The sequence below is a fragment of the Lampris incognitus genome, chromosome 13, assembly GCF_029633865.1.
Source record: "Lampris incognitus isolate fLamInc1 chromosome 13, fLamInc1.hap2, whole genome shotgun sequence".
Taxonomy (NCBI): Eukaryota; Metazoa; Chordata; class Actinopteri; order Lampriformes; family Lampridae; genus Lampris; species Lampris incognitus.
The window spans coordinates 45,698,444-45,721,948 of NC_079223.1; the positions used below are offsets into that span (position 1 = coordinate 45,698,444).

Here is a 23,505-nt window from a genome sequence, read left to right on the forward strand (position 1 = left end):
TGCCCTCCAGCAGTGAGTCAGGTCGACAGAGCAAGGGGAGTGAAAGGGTGGAGCAGGGTAGCCGGCGCTCCACGCCGAGGTTTCCTGTAAGTCACGTGACAGACCGGATACCGGTTTTCAGCGTCGCACAAGAAAGGGCACTATGCATGGACAGAGACGCTCTGGGGCACCGGGAAGGCGATCTGTCCGCCTTCTAATCATCCACGTTGTCTGCTTATTTTTAATGTTTGCCCACGTATGATGTTAAACTTTAGTCTGTGCTGCTTGCATAGATGCATAAAGGTCACATGTAAGAGAACACAGGTAGTCTTACAAAGAGTCTTCTCCATGTGAACCAGTTAAGGCCTATCGTCCCCCCTGCCCCATTTTTTTCTCCCCAACTGTACTTGGCCAACTACCCCACTCTTCCGAGCCGTCCTGATCGCTGCTCCACCCTGGGCTGCAGACTACCACATGCCTCCTCCGATACGTGTGGAGTCGCCAGCTGCTTCTTTTCACCTGACAGTGAGGAGTTTCGCCAGGGGGACGTAGCGCATGGGAGGATCACGCTACACCCCCCCCCCCCGAACGGGCGCCCCGATCGACCAGAGGAGGCGCTAGTGCAGCGACCAGGACATATACCCATATCTGGGTTCCCACCCGCAGACACGGCCAATTGTGTCTGTAGGGACGCCCGACCAAGCCGGATGTAACATTGGGATTCGAACCGGCGATCCCCATGTTGGCAGGCAACGGAACAGACCGCCACACTACCCGATGCCTTTAAAGGCCTATTGTTAGCTGTTGGTTGATAGCAGAGGAACTCACTGAGTTTTGCAAGCCCGTACACAGTAATTGGAGAAACTCCATTAGTGGGATGTGAGCTGGAAAACCTGAGATAAGGACGAGAAGAACAGATAACTGCCCTATAAGAGACCGTGCTGTACTGCACTGTACTGCACTGTACTGTACTGTACTGTACTGCACTGCACTGTACTGCACTGCACTGCACTGCACTGTACTGCACGGTACTGCACTGTACTGCACTGCACTGTACTGCACTGCACTATACTGCACTGCGCTGTACTGTACTGCACTGCACTGCACTGTACTGTACTGCACTACACTGTACTGCACTGCACTGTACTGCACTGTATTGTACTGCACTGCACTGCACTGTACTGCATTGTACTGTACTGCACTGTATTGTACTGCACTGCACTGCAATGTACTGTACTGCACTACACTGCACTGTACTAAACTGTACTGCACTACACTGCACTGTACTACACTGTACTGTACTGCACTGCACTGCACTGTACTGCACTGCACTGTATTGTACTGCACTGCACTGTACTGTACTGTACTGCACTGTATTGTACTGTACTGCACTGTATTGTACTGCACTGCACTGCAATGTACTGTACTGCACTACACTGCACTGTACTAAACTGTACTGCACTGTACTGCACTGTACTGCACTACACTGCACTGTACTACACTGTACTGTACTGCACTGCACTGTACTGTACTGTACTGCACTGCACTGTATTGTACTGCACTGCACTGTACTGCACTGTACTGTACTTCACTGTACTACACTGTACTTCACTGTACTGTACTGTATTGTACTGCACTGCACTGCACTGCACTGTACTGCAATGTACTGTACTGTAATGCACTGCACTGTATTGTACTGTACTGCACTGTATTGTACTGCACTGCACTGTACTGTACTGCAATGTACTGTGCTGCACTACACTGCACTGTACTGTACTGCACTGTACTACACTGTACTGTACTGCACTGCACTGCACTGTACTGCACTGCACTGCAATGCACTGCACTGCACTGTACTGTACTGCAATGTACTGTACTGTACTTGAGTATCTATGCTTTGTGCCTCTGTTCATGAGCATATATTAAAGCGTGACAATAGTGTGAGATATGTTTGCCTCGCTCCTCATTTACCGTCAGAGTGGAATTAAATAATTGCCACCACACCACGCACATACCCCCCCATCCCATACACACACTCATTTCACTATCCTTTTGAGGACCCCTCATTGACTACATTCATTTCCTAGCCCTTAACCCTAACCCTAACCTTTACAGTACAGACTGAATTTCAGGAATTCTATTCTGCTGTTGTAGTGTACTGTATAGGCTAGTTGAAAACTGTCAATATGAGAGTTAAGGAATTGCATACTGAAATACTTTGGTTTCTTATTTTTTACAGTTAATGTTACTACATATCTGACGTGCGTAGACTAATACCACAACAATTCTGTTTTAATGTGTTAAGTATCTGTATATATTGTAACGTGTTAAACGATTCATTGTTGTATTGTATATGTCCAAAAATGAAAAATGACAATACCAGATAGAAGCATATCATGCATAATCAGAAGCATATTCTGCATATGCGACTCGTGGCTGGGGGGGCCATGGATAGTATCAGGGTAGCCGTGGCCACCCCTGGCCACCCCTTGGGGGCGCCACTGCTTATTACTAGGAAATTTCCGACCCCCTCCGACCCCTAAAATAAAGTGTAACCAAAAAACAAAAAAAAAACCTTAATCAGAAACAATACCACCCATTAAATAAACCAATGAATAAACTCCTACCCACTAGCAACTCTGAGATGGCGCATCAATTTAGCCCACCTTTTCTAGCCCACCTAAGGGATCAACAGAGTTTGAGCCAGGGTCCGAGGCTGTAATGAGTGGGGAAAAAAAGGACAACTTTAATAATCACGAGAACAAAACTCAACTTTGACTTGAAAAGGGAGAAAATGTCACATGCGCTTAATTTTGATATTGTAAAATAGATACAGGTAGCAGTGAACCCAGCCACTGAGGATGCACAAGCCAGTGCATCCTTAGCGCCGGTCCCAAGCCCGGACAAATGGGGAGGGTTGCGTCAGGAAGGGCATCCGGCGTAAAATCTTTGCCAAATCAAATATGCGGATCATAAATAAGACTTACATACCGGATCGGTCGAGGCCCGGGTTACCAACGACCGCCACCGGTACTGTTAACCAGCAGGGTGTCGGTGGAAACTATGCTACTGTTGGGCGAAGGAGAAGGAGAGGGGGAAAGCATGTCCAGAGGCAGCTAGAGAGGAGGAAGGGTAGGCATGTGGAGGTGAGAGTTGGAACTTTGAATGTTGGCACTATGACTGGTAAAGGGAGAGAGCTGGCTGACATGATGGAAAGAAGAAAGGTAGGCATACTGTGTGTGCAAGAGACCAGGTGGAAGGGGAGTAAGGCCAGGAGTATCGGAGGTGGGTTCAAACTCTTCTACCATGGTGTGAATGGGAGGAGAAATGGGAAAGAGTAATAGAAGCTAGGTTAAGAGGAGAGGTGATGATCAGCGAGCAGCAGTATGGTTTCATGCCACGAAAGAGCACCACAGATGTGATGTTTGCTTTGAGAGTGTTGATGGAGAAGTATAGAGAAGGTCAGAAAGAGTTGCATTGTGTCTTTGTAGATTTAGAGAAAGCATATGACAGGGTGCTGAGAGAGGAGGTGTGGTATTGTATGAGGAAGTGGGGAGTTGCAGAGAAGTATGTAGGAGTGGTGCAGGATACGTATGAGGGAAGTGTGACAATGGTGAGGTGTGCGGTTGGAATGACAGATGGGTTCAAGGTGGAGGTGGGAGTACATCAAGGACCGGCTCTGAGCCCTTTCTTGTTTGCAATGGTGATGGACAGGTTGATGGACAAGATCAGGCAGGAGTCTCCATGGACGATGATGTTCGCGGATGACATTGTGATCTATAGTGAGAGTAGGGTGCAGGTTGAGGAGAGCCTGGAGAGGTGGAGGTATGCACTGGAGAGAAGAGGAATGAAAGTCAGTAGGAGCAAGACGGAATACCTATGCGTGAATGAGAGAGAGGACAGTGGAATGGTCAGGATGCAAGGAGTGGAGGTGACAAAGGCATTTGAGTTTAAATACTTGGGGTCAACTGTCCAAAGTAATGGGGAGTGCAGTAGAGAGGTGAAAAAGAGAGTGCAGAGTGGGTGGAGAAGTGTGTCAGGAGTGATTTGTGACAGAAGGGTACCAGCAAGAGTTAAAGGGAAGGTTTACAAGATGGTTGTGAGAGCAGCTATGTTATATGGTTTGGAGACAGTGGCACTGACGAAAAGACAGGAGGCGGAGCTGGAGGTGGCAGAGTTGAAGATGCTAAGATTTTCACTGGGAGTAACGAAGAAGATTAGGAATGATTATATTAGAGGGACAGCTCAGGTTGGACTGTTCGGAGACAAAGCAAGAGAGGCAAGATTGAGATTGTTTGGACATGTGTGGAGGAGAGATGCTGAGTATATTGGGAGAAGGATGCTGAATATGGAGCTGCCAGGGAAGAGGAGAAGAGGAGGGCCAAAGAGGAGGTTTATGGATGTGGTGAGGGAGTCACATGCAGGTGGCTGGTGTGACAGAGGAAGATGCAGAAGACAGGAAGAAATGGAAACGGATGATCCGCTGTGGCGAACCCTAACGGGAGCAGCCGAAAGTAGTAGTAGTAGTAGATACAGGTAGCAGTGGTTCAACGGCGCTAATGCTAGCTTGTCTCAATCACGTTTTTAGCTAACCGACAACCTAGAAAAGCAAGCTGACGCATCAGACACACTTAAAAACTTCCTTTCACTTTGCCATTCACTCCAAACAACCACAATTCTCCCCATCCCATTCTGTCAACAAACCAGCTCTCCAACATCTGCTTATTGATTCCTCCATTTTCAGCATGTCTCCCTCCAGCTCACAACAGTCAACAGACTCGTGCATGAATGCTCCCTCTCCCACAACACACACATCACACTCTTTCTTCACACTCACATCAGTCTTACTGTTACACTATGGAACCCCCTGTTGTGTCTTAATAACAGGTCAAATTCTCACATTCAACACTTTTCCACTTCACTCTTGGATTCCTCCATATCCTCCCTCCATCCATCTCATTCATAAGCCTCTTCCACACTTTATCCGCAGCCGGTCTTCCCACTTCCTCCCCTCTCAACCATCTACACACCACTCTCATTTTCCCACTCATCAGACTCACTCTCCTCTCTCCTTCTCCCACATACATTTCTATCCCCCCCTTCCTTCACTTCTGTCCTTGCCCTGCTCTCAGGTCCGCATGGGAAATAAAGCTTTATTAACGAAAGGCTTGTCCAAACATTTCTCCGAGTTAAAACAGAGGCAGACTTTTGAGAGACGGCTATTTAATCCCACTGTTTACATTGCATCAGACACGTATGAGAACAAATGCTTGTGAAAGGCAAAATGGAAAGTGAAAGTGAGTTGCTTTAACACACCCCATCTAGGTGAATTCCAGGATTGAGAGGATGAAAAGTGGCCCAGGTAAAAACAGGAAATAACCTCAGAACAAAACTATTTTTTTCCTTGCATTTTGATTGACATCGGAAAGTACACAAGTGGAGCAGATTGTGGCCAGACCTCAGTGTTTGTTCACAGGGTAGCTATGGTGATAACTGTGGTGGCACGGTGGCCCAGTGGCTAACGCTGTCGCCTCACAGCAAGAAGGTCCTGGGTTCAAACCCCAGGGTTATACAACCTTGGGGGTCATCCCAGGCCAAACTCTGTGTGGAGTTTGCGTGTTCTCCCCGTGTCTGTAGTGGGTTTTCTCCAGGTGCTCTGCCCCCTCCCCCCCCAAATCCAAAGAAACATGCATGTTAGGGTTAATAGTCCTGTCTGTGCCCCTGACCGAGGCATGGCAAGACGAACTGGACTTGGTCCCCGGGTGCTGCACGGCGGCTGCCCACTGCTCCTAGCTACACAGCTAGGATGGGTTAAATGCAGAGAGGAATTTCCCCACGAGGATCATTAATTATCTCAAAATCAAAAAAACAAAATCAAAAAGCCACCCAATAACCAGTTATCTTTGGCTTATAATGTAAGTGGAGGGTAAAATCTTGTTTGTGTAAAATGATAACATCATATTGTAGAGACTCTTTAACCCAGCCACTGAGGATTCACAAGCCAGCGCATTCTTAGTGCCGGTCCCAAGCCCGGATAAATGGGAAGGGTTGTGTCAGGAAGAGCATCCGGAGGTAAAATCTTTGCCAAATCAAATATGTGGGTCATAAGATCAGTTGAGGCCCGGGTTACCAATGACTGCAACCAGTACTATTGGCCAGCAGGGTGCCGGTGGACACTATGCTGCTGTTGTGCAAAGGAGAGGGAGAGGGGGAAGGCATGTCCAGAGGCAGTTGGGAGAGGAGGAAGGGTAGGAGTGTGAATGGTGAGAGTCAGAACTTTGAATGTTGGCACTATGACTGGTAAAGGGAGAGAGCTGACTGACATGATGGAGAGAAGAAAAGTAGGCATACTGTGTGCAAGAGACCAGGTGGAAGGAGACTAAGGCCACGAGCATCGGAGGAAGGTTCAAACTCTTCCATCATGGTGTGGATGAGAGGAGAAATGGGTTAGGGGTAATCCTGAAGGAAGAGTATGTCAAGAGTGTGTTGGAGGTGAAGAGTGTTGGACAGAGTGATGAGTATGAAGCTGGAAATCGAAGGCGTGATGACGAGTGTTATCAGCGCCTATGCCCCTCAAGTTGGGTGTGAGATGGAAGAGAAAGAAGAATTCTGGAGTGAGTTGGATGAAGTGGTGGAGAGGGTACCCAAGGAGGAAAGTGGTGATTGGAGCCGACTTCAATGGGCATGTTGGTGAAGGGGACAGAGGTGATGGGTAGGTATGGTGTCAAGGAGAGGAATGTGGAAGGACAGATGATGGTGGATTTTACGAAAAGGATGTAAATGGCTGTGGTGAACACATGTTTCAAGGAGAGGGAGGAACACAGGGTGACGTATAAGATTGGGAGAAGGTGCACAGAGGTGGACTATATCTTATGCAGGAGCAGTCCCATGTTGACTGCATCATCCACTGACCTATTTGCCTCGTAGGCAAACTTTAGGGGGTCTAGCAGGGGGCCTGTGATGTCCTTCAGGTGGTCTAACACCAGTCTCTCAAAGGATTTCATGACCACAGACGTCAGAGCGACGAGCTTGTAGTCATTTAAACCTGAGACAGGGGGTTTCTTGGGGACGATCGATGAGAGTGGAGCTTTTGAAGCAGGAGGCTACTTCACACAGCTCCAGTTTTCTCTTGAAGATCAAGTGTAAAGATGGGGGGGCCAGGAGGTCAGCACAGACTTTCAGGCAGGAGGGAGACATTGCTTCCATCTGGTCTCAGGTACAGGTCCCTCACCTGGAGACGAGCCGCTTTAAAAGGAGCTTCGTTCCTTCCACCATTGAAGCTCTAAATTCACTGAACCTCTAAGCCAGTGTTTCTCAACCCAGTCCTTAAGGACCCCCTATCCTGCAGATTTTCACTGTAACCCTGCATAGGTAACTCTGCTTGTACTTACTCAACCAATCATCTCACAGCACTTAATTATGCAAGGTGTGCAAACTCTGACATTCACTGCTGAATTACTACAAACAGGTACCTATTCAGGGTTGCAAAGAAAATCTGCAGGATAGGGGTTCCTTGAGGACTGGGTTGAGAAACACTGCTCTAAGCTCTTGTGTAAATGTATTGTCTCCCTGTCCTCTATGGTATGTATAGTATGTGTACATCTATGTACTGTATGTAAGGCTCTGTACAAAGAGTGAATACAAATATCCTCTCAAAAGACAATAAAAAAAATCTATCAAACTTCGAATAGAATCTGCGCAAATTAATGTTAAACGTTTAAAAAGTATCAACGCCACTTCTTATCCTACAACACTAGGCCATTTACAGCTTTGCAACGACGCTGATGTGTTGATGCTGCCACCTAGAGACCAAAAACTAGCAAACTCTCTGGATGTGCACGGAGTTGCACCACAGTACTCAGTCAGACATGGCGAAGGGAAGAGATACAGTCCATTAACAGCATATCACACTGCGCTTTTCCATGGTTCTCTATAAAAGATGTGGGCTGGGATGTAATGACGCCGGCATGTTTCACCACTTCATTTAGACACACGTCACAGAGAATGGAGAGGTTTCACAGTGCGCTCGCAGTGAGGTCAATCCATTAGCCATGCTTTGTGACAAACCATGCATTCACAGCAAGTCACTTGAACCCCCTCCCCCATCCCCAAGCATGACTCCTTCACCTCAGTTTAACCTCACACAGCTGGAAATTAGCCACCAGTGACTCTGAAACACTCTTCTCACAGCAGCACAGAGTCCATGTGGAGAGCGAGAGCCACACAGCTAACTGTGGGAAACTGCCATGGATTTAACTGATTACTTGATGCATGACATCTGCCAAAAAAAAAGGCATTTATATCATGTATTTCAGGACAGTGGAATGGTGAGGATGCAAGGAGTAGATGTGATGTATGAGTTTAATTACTTGGGGTCAACTGTCCAAAGTAACGGGGAGTGCAGAAGAGAGTGCAGGCAGGGTGGAGTGGGTGGAGAAGTGTGTCAGGAGTGATTTGTGACAGAAGGGTACCAGCAAGAGTTAAAGGGAAGGTTTACAAGATGGTTGTGAGACCAGCTGTGTTATATGGTTTGGAGACAGTGGCACTGACGAAAAGACAGGAGGAGGAGCTGGAGGTGGCAGAGTTGAGGATGCTAAGATTTTCATTGGGAGTGACGAAGAAGGACAGGATTAGGAACGAGTATATGAGAGGGACCGCTCAGGTTGGACGGTTTGGAGACAAAGCAAGAGACACAAGATTGGGATGGCTTGGACGTGTGTGGAGGAGAGATGCTGGGTATATTGGGAGAAGGATGCCGAATATGGAGCTGCCAGGGAAGAGGAGAAGAGGAAGGCCAAAGAGGAGGTTTATGGATGTGGTGAGAGAGGACACGCAGGTGGCTGGTGTAACAGAGGAGGATGTAGAGGACAGGAAGAAATGGAAACAGATGATCTGCTGTGGCGCCCCCTAACGGGAGCAGCCGAAAGTAGTAGTAGTACATTTCATTTTGCTCTCCATTTTGTTATTTAGTTAATACTCTTTTCCTGCAAACCGACTTATAAGAGTCAGCTATTAGAATATGAATTTGTGCATCACCAATAGACATCATCCATCCACCCATTATCCAAACCGCTCATCCTGCTCTCAGGGTCACAAGCGGGGAGACACCCTGGACATGCTGCCAGGCCATCACAGGGCCGAGAATCTCACACACATTCAAACCTAGGGACAATTTAGTGCGGCAATTCACCTGACCTACATGTCTTTGGACTGTGGGAGGAAACCGGAGCACCCGGAGGAAACCCACGCAGACACGGGGAGAACACGCAAACTCCACACAGAGGACAACCCAGGACGACCTCCAAGATTGGACTACCCCGGGGCTCGAAATCAGGACCTTCTTGCTGGGGAGGCGACTGCGCTAACCACTGTGCCACCGTGCCGCCAATAGGCATCATGTTGCACTAAATGATAATCATATTATAGTCAGGACTGCATGACATGTCACGTGCATCAAGTGTAAACGTGCCTTAGATCATCAGCAGGGAGTGATGGAAGATTCAGCATAGCCAGACAACGCCATGTGTCTGTATCACAGACACATGGAAGACACCAACAAGGGATTCACATCAGAACAACAGCACAAATCATCACAAGAGTCTTGTTCAAACCCCATTTAAAGATTAAAGTTCAACTGGAAAGGAAAGATTTTAGGCCTTAAGGGACATAAACACGTCTGTAGCTCGAATGAAGGATGGGGGTTTGTTCTACCGTTTTGAGGCCAGATGAGAGAAAAGAGATTGCTGGAAATAGAACTTGTTGGTTTTGGACAGAGTATAAGATAATGGCCTTCCAGCCCGCGTTTCATATTGATTTGTCATGTAAATTACCAAATGTGTTTGGACAGAAGGTCACATTAGGTATTTTAAGTCGAGTGCTCAGGAAATTCAGATTCCAGAGCAAAAGCGAGAATCAAAAGTGAAAAAGTAAAAATACATCCCCTATCACCAATGGCTGTCTTTATGCATGCACTCTACCCATTTTAAGAACGATGGTGCTTTACATGCACCCGGTGGTAAATGCTGGTGTGGGTTTACAGGTGTTTACACTGCAGGGTGTGTCATGCTGCAACGTTTCAACATGCATGAAAAAAGCTGGAAAGCTCTCAAATTTGCCCCCATTTGACTCCGAAAACACAATCCAAAACCAAAACCAGACAGAAAAGAAGGCGATTCTTGAAATAAACAGAAATCATTATTGGAGAAAGTGTTGTAACTTTTGGCACTGTCAAACCAACCCATCTGGCACACCCTTAAGAAGAAAGGAACCAGTGGCCAAAAATATCACCACAAAACACACAAGCAAGCAGATAAACAATGGAAGAATGTGGCAGGTGACAGGAGCATGGCTCTCCGTGTGAAGAAAAACTCCAGATTCGTTTGTGAAATGCGAAAGGACCTCCAAAGTGTGTCATCTGTCATAAACCACAATTGCCAGTAGACTTTGCCAGCAAAACCACAGTGAAGCTACATGGTGTAATCTCTTCTTAGCAGCAAGAACAGCAGAAAAATGGCGGCGTGAGTTCCCTGGGTAGAAGGAGCTCCGCATAGAAGTCTGAACCTTTCGGTAAATCTCCATGTCTATTCTAATTTCTCTAACTTATGACTTCGTAGTTATGTGCAAGTTGGGACATTTCTACAACCAACAAGGCCCCATTTTTTTCCTTCTCTACTCTTCTCTCAACACAACATTAGCCTGCCTTGTGCTGGCTAACGCTTCTGACTGCTCATTAGCTGAAGCTGCATGGCTAGTTGCTCTATAGCCTTGAACCCCAATAAGCGGCCCGAGGGCCAGGTTCGGCCCGCGACAGCCCAAATGTCTGGCCCGCACCAACACATTGGCACTAACGCATGTGTCATAACATGTGAAATACAGCGCGCAACATGTGAAATAAAGTGCGTGCGGCTCTACTTTATTTTGACCTCACCCCACACGGTACACTTGACCTATGCCGGAGAGCGCGCATAGACCTAAGACGTACTCCGCGCTCTCTACGGTCCTTGACGAGATAGAGCCACTCACCAGCTAAGTCACAGATAATCAATACCTGTCCTAAACAAAGAACATTGCCTGCGCAAAAAGGCAGAAAGTCGACCAGGTAAACCATCAGTTCACATCTGACTGGACTGATCAGCTTTGTTTTATTTGACCGGACCACATAAATGCCAAACCAACATGCTTGACATGCATGAAGACCGGAGCTGTCTGCAAAGCAGATGATCCCAAGCGGCGCTTCAACACGATGCATGCTGCCAGTTTTAATGCCAACTACCCTACAAAATCAGATCACCGCAAACAAAAAAAATAGAAAATATGATAACGTCATATTTATCACATTAACATCATATCGGGCAGCACGGTGGCCCAGTGGTTAGTGCTGTCACCTCACAGCAAGAAGGTCCTGGGTTCGAACCCCAGGGTTGTCCAACCTTGGGGTCATCCCAGGTCGTCCTCTTTGTTGAGTTTGCATGTCCCCACCCCCCCCATGTCTGTAGTGGGTTTTCTCCGGGTGCTCTGGTTTCCTCCCACCATCAAAAAGACATGCAAGTTAGGGTTAATACTCCTGTCTGTGCCCCTGAACCGAGGCTTGGCAAGAGGAACTGGAGTCTATCCCTGGGTGCTGCACGGCAGCTGCGCACTGCTCCTAGCTACAAAGCTAGGATGGGTGAATACAGAGAAGAATTTCCCACAGGGATTAATAAAGTATATCAAAATCAAAAAATAAATGATACAGGCACTCCATTTCTACTATCTGTAAATCAACATCAGCACGAGAAGCTACAATGTGCCATCAGCAGACAACAGGCCAAACACCCGGACAATGTCTTTATCACAGGTGGTGATTTTAATCAGGCTAACCTCAGGGCTGTATCGCCAAAAATTCCATCAACATGTCTGCTACCCCACTAGGGGACAAAACACCCTGGACCATTTCTATACTAACATTAAGGACTCAATCAAGTTTACTCCCTGCCCCCACCTGGGGCAGTCTGACCACCTCTCTCTGTTCCTGGTCCCGGCCTACAAACCCCTCATAAAACAGATCAAGCCAGCAGTAAAGACAATCACTGTCCGGCCAGAAGGAGCAGTCTCAGAACTCCAGCACTGTTTTGACAACACAGACTGGAGTATTTTTGCACATTCAGCTACCCATGGCTCCCATACAGACATTAATGAACAGACATCTGCCATACTAGCCTACATTAACTTTTGCACTGAGAGTGTCACAACAAAAAAATCAACCCACACCTTCCCAAACCAGAAACCCTGGATGACCAGTGAGGTCCGGCAGCTGCTGAAAGCCTAGGATGCAGCGTTCAAGTCAGGTAACTGCGAGGCCTACAGCGCAGCCAGATCCACCCTCAAAAAGGGCACCAGAACAGCCAAACATAAATATTCCCTACAAATAGAGGACCACTTTCACAATAGCTCCGATCCCCGGCGAATGTGGCAAGGCATTCAGTCTATCACAGACTACAAAAGCTCCAATAGTGGACCCACTGTCCATGATGTCTCCCTCCCAGACGAGCTAAATCATTTCTAAAGGCCCCTCAGGTCTTTGTGATGCATAGCCCACAGTGGCACTGGTACGCGCTGTGGGAGAAAGCTGACATAACTGTTTGGGCATCAGCATCTTCAAGAAGCCAGCAACACTATTTAAGAGGAGCAGACTGAAGCGGTAAGATGGACGTCAAATTATAGGCTAGGCCACATGTTCAGTTAAAACTGCTGTAACTCGTGGTTCCAAAACGACCCCGCTGATAGGCTACTTGTTACTTACTATTTAAGCCATGCTGATGGCGTGATGGCGTGTCACAATGTGGACTACTTTCCACCGCAAATGCCTTTCAATAAGTTCAGAATAACCGGTCAACAATGAAAGACTTTATCATTACCAGCAAGGGCTAGGGCGCTAAATCCAGTGGGCTAGCTCGAGTCAAGTCAGTTTTATTTGTGTAGCCCATTATCACAAATGACACATTTGCCTCAGTGGGCTTTACAGCAATACAGCATCCTGTCCTTACACTCACTGTCCAGTAATTACATGTCCTGCGATGTCCTGTAATTACCCCCCCCCCCAAAAAAAAAACAAAAGAAAAACTGCAACTGACTGTCGTTTACACTGTGGACAACAAAGATTTTGCTTCCTGGACACTTTCGGGTGTATTTTATGGATTTGGGGCTGCTGATCACAAAAATCATCATAGAATGTTCCTCTCACATATTGTTTTGTAGAGATAACCTATGTTTGTGATTTCCCCTCAGTGTATTGCCCACAAAGCAAGCTGTTTTGCTCAGTCCAAGCATGCCTGGGCATGGTTAGTCAGGTTAGATGCTGTTTGGATGCATGTTGCTGCGCATGTTCTTCAGGCAGTAGCGTAGTGAGTACACTTAACAACAGGATTTATCGTCTTCAGGAAGATTTAATACAGCGGAAATGTCTCGTCAACGTTACAACAGCTGCAATAAATTCTGCTACATCTGTGGCGAGTAGCCGCTCAAGACTCAAAGACGCACCATGAGTGCACTTATTAAGGAAGCCTATGAGCTCTACTTGGGATTTAAAATTGGTGACTAAGAGAAACCCTGGGCTCCTCACATTTGTTGTGCAACAAGTGCAGTCAACCTGAGGGCTTGGTTCAGAGGTACTCTGAGCCAAGCTCTCAGGTTGGTTCAGAGTACCTGGTCAATGCCATTTGCGGTCCCAATGATATGGTGAGAACAGAAGGGTCACGTGATGGGACTGTTACTTCTGTCTGACCGACGTATCTGGCTTCTCTACTGAAAGTAAGAACTCCACTGAATACCCCAATCTGCTTTCAGCCATGAGACCAGTGCCACGTGATGACAGTTTGCCAGTACCGAAGCCACCAGAGATATGGAGCCCAGATGAGGCAGATGAAGATGTCACAACGCACGAACCAGATGTGGAAAACAACACTGATCCAGATGTTGAACCCTTTATGCCTGGTTATCCTCATCTGATAACACAGCCAGAATTAAATGACCTGGTCAGGGACTGAGATGTGTCAAGGGCTACGCCGGGGCTCGAACCCAGGACCTTCTTGCTGTGAGGCGACCGCGCTCACCACTGTGCCACCGTGCCGCCCCTACGTGATACAGCAAATCTGAAAGTATTTTTGTGTTCAGCTTGACAGCTTGTCCGTCAAAATCTCCCGATTATTTGTCAAGAAGCAAAATGTTTGAAAAAATGTGTTGTCCGGTGACCACCGCCCCTGTGCCGGTCCCAGCAGATAAGTCCAGGATTGAATATCATGTGGCTTGGGTCCTGGACTGCTCCGTTGGCACGTGGACACTGCTTGGCATCCTGTGCATCATGTTCTTCATAAATTTTATGTCCATTATAATTCTGTTATCCTCTTTCAATGTTGTATTATGTAAATTGCGTGAACACAACATCCATTGCACGCTGTCCGTCTTGGGAGAGAGATCCCTCCTCTGGTGCTCTCCCTGAGGTTTCTTCCTATTTTTTCTCCCTGTTAAAGGGTTTTTTTAGGGAGTTGTTCCTTATCCAATGAGAGGGTCTCAGGACAGGATGCTGCGTTGCTGTTAAGCCCACTGAGGCCCATTTGTAATTTGTGATATTGGGCTATACAAATAAAACTGATTGGATATCTTTCCCATTACATGGTACGTGATAAGAAGGCTTAATTGCAGACCAAAGAAGAGCACAGCTAGCGACCATGAGGCCGCTACTTTGTTCGCTAAACACAGCATCTAAAGTTCAATCCTTTTGGCACGCGACAGCGGCCTTTACCGATCACATGACTGAAGACGGCAGCAGCAGCAGACATATCTCGTTTGTAAATGCAAAACAAAATGCCTCTGACTCAGCGAGCGTGAAACCACGCTGCAGCGGCGCAGTGCTCCAAACCCCGCCGCTACCTTAACTCAGGACTCGGTCGGGAAGAAGGAAGCACGGCCCTTCAGCGGGCCAGCCGGTCAGATCTGAAGCCATCCTGAACACGCACGTCACTCGTTTAAACAGCTAGTCAACGAAGAAATGGTTAAAACGAGGCGAGATATAAGGAAGCAGAAAGGGTCACGATGTCAGCAGGATGGAGGCCAGCTGTTACGTGGATGAGACTTGGGGCTCAGTCCTCTTATGGGGTCTTTTCTATTCTGTATTACGTTCATCATCTCAATACTTATTGTCTGCTGAACCAAGGGAGACTGAGCACCCAAACAACTCACAAATACAAAGCTGGGTCTATGGGGCTTCTTTTCTCATTTCAGTTTACATGTGCAATGTAGTACACTAAAACCGGGCTTTTCATTTAATTCACCCTAAAACATACAAGGTCCCCATGGCAACACATCTCCCCAGCAGTAAAAATCAAATTCAGAATGAACTGTAAGATCTTGCTGTTTACCTAGAAGCCTAGACGGTCCACACTATGCTGTTCTGACCACACTGACAACCAACCGTCACACCTCTGCTGATGGTGGGGCTGTCTGTGTTACTGCCCCGCCCCAGACTGTACAACAACCCCCATCCTTCCCTCCCATCTAGCCATCCATCCATGCATCCACCCATTAGCCAAACCGCTTATCCTGCTCTCAGGGTGGCGGGGATGCTGGAGCCTATCCCAGCAGTCATTGGGCGGCAGGCGGGGAGACACCCTGGACAGGCCGCCAGGCCATCACAGGGCCCACACACACACACACACACACACAGACTCACACCTAGGGACAATTTAGTACGGCCGAGTCACCTGACCTACATGTCTTTAGACTGTGGGAGGAAACCGGAGCCCCCGGAGGAAACCCACCACAGACAGGGGGAGAACATGCAAACTCCACACAGAGCTAGACCCCCAAGGTTGGACTACCCCGGGGCTCGAACCCAGGACCTCCTTGCTGTGAGGCGACCACACTAACCACTGTGCCACCCTACTGCCAATGTATATATACTATATATATATATATATATATATATATATACACACACACACACACACACACATATATATATATATACGTATATATGTGTGTGTGTGTGTGTGTGTGTGTAATGAAGAAATATGAAATATGAAGAAAAAAACTTAAGACAGTGTGTATTAGTGTCATTATTATTAGCATCTGTTCTTATTAAAAACATGATACACACATATTTAAATAGCTCGAGCAGAAGACATTGTGCTGATGAGAAGAAAGGGGGCGAATGGGGGGCGGTGGGTTAATGCTGATAAGGAGCCCACGGCAGACCCCTGCCCATCCTCCCCTCCACCGAGGAGACTGCTGACCAAGGAGGTGAATAATGGGATCCGAGACGGTCAGTCCATCTTTCATCCATATTCATACTAACTAACGGGCACATAAATATTCCATAAGTCAAAAGATTCTGGCCCGTCACCGTTACCATGAATTATTCATGCCCTTCACATGGCTGCACAGGACCGGAGAGAGCAAAGGCTCCGTCTGGACTGCAGGGGGGAAACTGAAGTGTGGGCTGAACGTGACCGGTAACGCTCAGAACCGCTGAGACTCTTTACATCTCCAGCTGAGACCGTTCTGTTCTGTTCCGCTCCGTTCCGCTCCGTTCCGTTCTGCTCTGTTCTGCTCTGCTCTGCTTAGCTCTGTTCTGTTCTGTTCTGTTCTTTTCTGTTCTGTTCTGCTCTGTTCTGTTCCGCTCCGTTCCGCTCCGTTCCGTTCTGCTCTGTTCTGCTCTGCTCTGCTTAGCTCTGTTCTGTTCTGCTCTGTTCTGTTCTGTTCTGCTCTGTTCTGTTCTGCTCTGTTCTGCTCTGTTCTGCTTAGCTCTGTTCTGTTCTGTTCTGTTCTGCTCTGTTCTGTTCCGCTCCGTTCCGCTCCGTTCCGTTCTGCTCTGTTCTGCTCTGCTCTGCTTAGCTCTGTTCTGTTCTGCTCTGTTCTGTTCTGTTCTGTTCTGCTCTGTTCTGTTCTGCTCTGTTCTGTTCTGTTCTGCTCTGCTCTGCTTAGCTCTGTTCTGTTCTGTTCTGTTCTGTTCTGCTCTGTTCTGTTCTGCTCTGTTCTGCTCTGCTCTGTTCTGTTCTGCTCTGCTTAGCTCTGTTCTGTTCTGTTCTGTTCTTTTCTGTTCTGCTCTGTTCTGCTCTGTTCTGTTCTGCTCTGTTCTGTTCTGCTCTGTTCTGTTCTGTTCTGTTCTGCTCTGCTCAGCTCTGTTCTGTTCTGTTCTGTTCTGTTCTGCTCTGTTCTGTTCTGCTCTGCTTAGCTCTGTTCTGTTCTGTTCTTTTCTGTTCTGTTCTGCTCTGTTCTGCTCTGTTCTGCTCTGCTCTGCTCTGTTCTGTTCTGTTCTGTTCTGTTCTGCTCTGTTCTGCTCTGTTCTGTTCTGTTCTGCTCTGCTCTGCTCTGTTCTGTTCTGCTCTGTTCTGCTCTGTTCTGCTCTGCTCTGCTCTGTTCTGCTCTGTTCTGCTTAGCTCTGTTCTGTTCTGCTCTGTTCTGCTCTGTTCTGTTCTGCTCTGTTCTGTTCTGCTCTGTTCTGTTCTGTTCTGTTCTGCTCTGCTCTGCTCTGTTCTGCTCTGTTCTGCTTAGCTCTGTTCTGTTCTGCTCTGTTCTGTTCTGCTCTGTTCTGTTCTGTTTTGTTCTGCTCTGCTCTGTTCTGCTCTGTTCTGTTCTGCTCTGCTTAGCTCTGCTCTGTTCTGCTCTGTTCTGCTCTGTTCTGTTCTGTTCTGCTCTGCTCTGTTCTGTTCTGCTCTGTTCTGTTCTGTTCTGCTCTGCTCTGTTCTGTTCTGCTCTGTTCTGTTCTGTTCTGCTCTGTTCTGTTCTGCTCTGTTCTGCTCTGTTCTGTTCTGTTCTGTTCTGCTCTGTTCTGTTCTGTTCTGTTCGAGGTGATGTGCGGTGGGCTATACGCGTTGTCTATTATTGGCTATGTGGACAAAGCCTGCGGTCCATACAGGTCTGCTCCTTGACTCACACTTGCTCTGATTCATTTCCACTTATTGTACTTACACGCTGGCAGCTGTCGCCGTAAACAATCCATTCCCATGCGTAAAATGCCCAAATGCACAGCCCCCCTATCGGCACACGGACCCCTGTTCTTCTTCCGAGCCAAAAGCAAGCTACCGTAACAGACTACTGGGTTTTTATTGTCACGATAAGCAACCCGATTCATGCTAAAGGCCGTTAGAAGCAGTGCAGCTTTGGCAATTATAAGTGGGAATAGTGCACGTTTTGGTTTTCCATCCATTTCCACACAAGAGAAAAGCTGATGCAAAAACTATCTCCCAAAACCCGGCCGGCACCTGGCCCTGGGGTGGAACGGACTACAGACACAAAACCCAGCCAGCACCTGGCCCTGGGGTGAGACGGACTACAGACACAAAACCCGGCCGGTACCTGGCCCTGGAGTGAGACGGACTACAGACACAAAACCCGGCCGGCACCTGGCCCTGGAGTGGAACGGACTACAGACACAAAACCCGGCCGGTACCTGGCCCTGGAGTGAGACGGACTACAGACACAAAACCCGGCCGGTACCTTGCCCTGGGGTGGAACGGACTACAGACACAAAACCCAGCCAGCACCTGGCCCTGGGGTGGAACGGACTACAGACACAAAACCCAGCCAGCACCTGGCCCTGGAGTGAGACGGACTACAGAGACAAAACCCGGCCGGTACCTTGCCCTGGAGTGAAGCGGACTACAGACACAAAACCCAGCCGGCACCTGGCCCTGGAGTGGAACGGACTACAGACACAAAACCCGGCCGGCACCTGGCCCTGGGGTGGAACGGACTACAGACACAAAACCCAGCCAGCACCTGGCCCTGGAGTGAGACGGACTACAGAGACAAAACCCGGCCGGTACCTGGCCCTGGAGTGAAGCGGACTACAGACACAAAACCCAGCCGGCACCTGGCCCTGGAGTGGAACGGACGACAGACACAAAACCCGGCCGGCACCTGGCCCTGGAGTGAGACGGACTACAGACACAAAACCCGGCCGGCACCTGGCCCTGGAGTGGAACGGACTACAGACACAAAACCCGGCCGGCACCTGGCCCTGGAGTGAGACGGACTACAGACACAAAACTCGGGCAGCACCTGGCCCTGGAGTGAAACGGACTACAGACACAAACCCGGCCGGCACCTTGCGCTGGAGTGGAACGGACTACAGACACAAAACCCGGCCGGCACCTGGCCCTGGAGGGAAGCGGACTACAGACACAAAACCCGGCCGGCACCTGGCCCTGGAGTGAGACGGACTACAGACACAAAATGCGGCCGGCACCTGGCCCTGGAGTGAGGCGGTCTACAGACACAAAACCCAGCCGGCACCTGGCCCTGGAGTGAAACGGACTACAGACACAAAACCCAGTCGGCACCTGGCCCTGGAGTGAGACGGACTACAGACACAAAACCCAGCCGGCACCTGGCCCTGGAGTGAGGCGGTCTACAGAAACAAAACCCAGTCGGCACCTGGCCCTGAAGTGAGACGGACTACAGACGCAAAACCCGGCCGGTACCTGGCCCTGGAGTGAGGCGGACTACAGACACAAAACCCAGCCGGCACCTGGCCCTGGAGTGAGGCGGTCTACAGATGAGTAGCTTTCGGCGGTGCGGAGCGTCCAACTTCAGGACGCGAGCTATCCCGTTCCTAAGGGTTAACGGCGGGCAAGTACACCGCGGCTCCTGGCCGCTCGGTTAAAAGACGGTGTCGGCACCGCCAGAACCGGGTCATGTGAGGCGAATCTTACCATAGCCGTGTGCGAGTCGCTGCCGTTCACAAGACCCGCGGGTTCTCCGCCTTCACCTTCTGCTCCAATTCCGCGTATAACTCATCAATCTTCATACCTTGCTGCGGTCGTCTGGCAACCAGGGGATTGATTGACAGCGGGGTGTTCCAATAGTAGGTCGCGGTGATCAGCCAGAGCCAATCAGCGGTAGCGGTGGGCGTGTCGGGTTCCAACACCTCGGCTTCGTAGAGGCGGTCTTGGTCTTTGTAGTCTTCCCTGCGCAAAGACGCTAAAAACTCCATTTGGAAAAAAAACAAGGGTTGAAAATGGATTTTTTTGTGTTTGTGTGAAATTATTTTATGTGAGGAAAGATAATATGACTCGACGGCACCACGCACACTGGCGAGAAAGCAGACCCAGAAATTACCCGGCAACCATTGTGCAGCTTCTTTTTTTCCCCAGCTGGCTGCTGACAGGTCTGGAAAAGAGGAAGCCACTAGTGCGCCGATGAGGATTTATTTCCCCCATCCTGTTTTTAAGTCTGCATGGGCTATCGAGGAAACCGCTGGAGGGTGCGAACAGAATCTGAGGAAATACCCCCCCAACCCCCCCCCCCCACACACACACACACACACACACACGTCCCCCCCCCCTCTCTCCCTCAATTCAATTCAATATGTGCTTTATTGGCATGACATACGTGTGTGTACATATTGCCAAAGCATGTAAAACAACAACAACAACACAACACAACAATGATTATAATAACAACAGCAGCAACAACAATGATTATAATAACAACAGCAGCAACAACAATGATTATAATAACAACAGCAACAACAACAATGATTATGATATCAAACAACAACAGTAGCAATAGGTGCCGTCACCCACTGTCTCTCAGGTTGTGGCAGGAAAGTATAAATCTTGCTGCAATGCTCGCCGCTGCCCCCCCTCCCAGGACCACCCGCAGCTCACCTGCGTCCTCCTTACCCCCCCTGTCTCTCTCTCTCTCTCTCTCTCTCTACCTCTCTCTCTACCTCTCTCTCTCTCTCTACCTCCCTCTCTACCTCTCTCTCTCTTTACCTCTCTCTCTCTCTCTCTCTCTCTACCTCTCTCTACCTCTCTCTCTACCTTTCTCTCTCTCTCTCTACCTCTCTCTCTCTCTACCTCTCTCTCTCTCTCTACCTCTCTCTCTCTCTCTCTCTCTCTCTCTCTCTCTACCTCTCTCTACCTCTCTCTCTACCTCTCTCTCTCTCTACCTCTCTCTCTCTCTCTCTCTCTCTCTCTCTACCTCTCTCTACCTCTCTCTCTACCCCTCTCTCTCTCTCTCTCTCTCTCTCTCTCTCTCTCTCTCTCTCTACCTCTCTCTCTACCTCTCTCTCTCTCTCTCTCTCTCTCTCTACCTCCCTCTCTACCTCTCTCTCTCTTTACCTCTCTCTCTCTCTCTCTCTCTCTACCTCTCTCTCTACCTCTCTCTCTCTCTCTCTACCTCTCTCTCTCTACCTCTCTCTCTCTCTCTCTCTCTCTCTCTCTCTACCTCTCTCTACCTCTCTCTCTACCTCTCTCTCTCGCTCTCTCTCTCTCTCTCTCACTCTACCTCTCTCTCTCTCTCTCTCTTTACCTCTCTCTCTCTCTCTCTCTCTCTCTCTTTCTCTTTACCTCTCTCTCTCGCTCTCTCTTTACCTCTCTCTCTCGCTCTCTCTCCCTCTCTCTCTCTCCCTCTCTCTCTCCCCCTCTCTCTCTCTACCTCTCTCTCTCTACCTCTCTCTACCTCTCTCTCTCTACCTCTCTCTCTACCTCTCTCTCTACCTCTCTCTTTACCTCTCTCTCTCTCTCTCTCTCTCTCTCTCTCTCTCTCTCTCTCTCTCTCTCTCTACCTCGCTCTCTCTCTACCTCTCTCTCTCTCTCTCTCTCTCTCTCTCTCTCTCCCTCTCTCCCTCTCTCCCTCTCTCTCTCACTCTGTCAATTCAATTCAATACAGTGATGCTTTATTGGCATGACAGCATTAATTACAATGTTGCCAAAGCAGGTGACAGCAGAACAGGCCAGCAGGGCACCAAACAAAACAAAACAAAACAAAACAAAACAAAAGGAAAAGGGAAAACATAGAACAGCACTTGAACAGCAACTGACAGTATTTGGCAATGTGTTGGTCACTCACTGACCCTTAGGCTGCAGCATTCTGACACATATTGTGCCGCCCGGCGTGACCTTTGACCCTCTCCTAAAATAAGTGGCCATTGTTCTTTCTCATCCAGGAGCAGAACATCTGGAATCTGGTTTTCAGGTTTCTCCTGGTATTTTTCTCTTATGTTCTGGAATTTCTCACAATTTAGCAGGAAGTGCATCTCTGTCTCCGCCTCACCTACCACACACTGACCACATGTTCTTTGCTGTTTTGGTAGCCAAGATGTTGTGTGTGTCTTCCCTTTTCAGTGGCTAGACTGTGGTCAGTGAGCCATGGTCTCTCTCTCTCTCATTCTCTCTCTCTCTCTCGCTCTCTCTCTCTCTCTCCTAAGCTCTCTCCCCCAACCTTCCATGTTCCGGGTCTTGTGATTTAGTATGTACAGAGGAAGTAAGTTGTTCCAGCAGCTCAACAACCTCTACCGGAGAGCACAATTCATTTTATATGACGTGTTGTATGGCCAAAGAAAGGACATATATGGAAGCAGGCTGGAAATACAGACATCCTCTCCTCGCCATCCTTCTCTCCAGCAGTGTTAAATGGTCAGACACTTAATTATTGGCCTCGTCTCATTTACAGTGGAGCATTCGAGTCCGGGGTAAAACCCCGACAGGCACCACCGAGACGGATGTATGCTGGTCCGGCATGTCTCATCGTTTATGTTTGGACTCCCTCATCATGTCCGCCACACAACACACAATAAATCACTTTCAACAGGCTAAATTAATGTATGATAATTTATGGCCGGTATGTATTTAATATCAAAAGGGGGGCTTACATTGTGTGTGTGTGTGTGTGTGTGTGTGTGTGTGTGTGTGTGTGTGTGTGTGTGTGTGTGTGTGTGTGCTGTCTGGCCGCACAGCTGTCTGATGAATGGGTCTCTCCGCACTTATTGATTCTGTGCACAGCTTTGATAGTGAAGAAAGATCGTCCCTCAAGACTCAATAACGAATAGCGTGCTCTACACTTCGGCGTGCACGGATCACATCTGTGCGCGTGCGTGCGCGCGTGCGTACACGTACGTGTGTGTGTGTTTATGTCTTTATTCACGTGTGTTTGTCTGTGAAAGTGTTTCCGTGTGCACGACAGAGGGGGGGAGGGGGGGAAAGTAGATATTGATTTATGAGCGGAACAAAAGAACACACGCACACACACACGCCGCACACGCACACGCACACGCACAGTTTTATGCTTTCTTCTGTAATGGAAACCACAGTCACACAAAGGGGGCGCCAGCCAGGCGTGCACGCTATCAAGGGGGCTGATCCGCAGGGTTTACCGTCACAGAAGGTGTGCACACAGGGCGTATCCTCCTCCCCCCTCCCGCCCCCCGCTGGTCCTCCACACCTTCCGCGATGAAAACAACAACAACAACAACAACCCCGTCACAACCCGCGTACAATTAATTCCCGCCGTGCTTGTTGTTCTGTATGCCGACGACGCTGCTGTATTCCCCACAGTAGCGCCACCGCGTGACGCTTCAGTGCGCGCCGCTCGGGTGGCTGAGGCGCTTCTCTCGCCGCCGCAGTGACGCCGGGTGCTCCGTCGCCATGGTGACCGTTTCCCGTGGGCGTGTCCTACACCAGCTCCCGTACACCCCCTCCCCCCCAGTATACTAGATGTGCACATGCAAAGAGACCTGTCTTGCTGCTGCAGCCTCATAAATCA

General features: G+C 48.8%; 1 long non-coding RNA gene across 1 annotated transcript in view; it reads right to left on the minus strand.

Moving 5' to 3' along the window:
• Positions 1-19,746, minus strand: part of LOC130123298 (uncharacterized) — a 28,953-nt gene extending 9,207 nt beyond the window's left edge. Inside the window, exon 1 of the long non-coding RNA XR_008811295.1 lies at positions 19,671-19,746. This is a non-coding gene — a long non-coding RNA (uncharacterized LOC130123298). The remainder of the gene's footprint in view (positions 1-19,670) is intronic.
• Between the last annotated feature and the right edge of the window lie 3,759 nt (positions 19,747-23,505).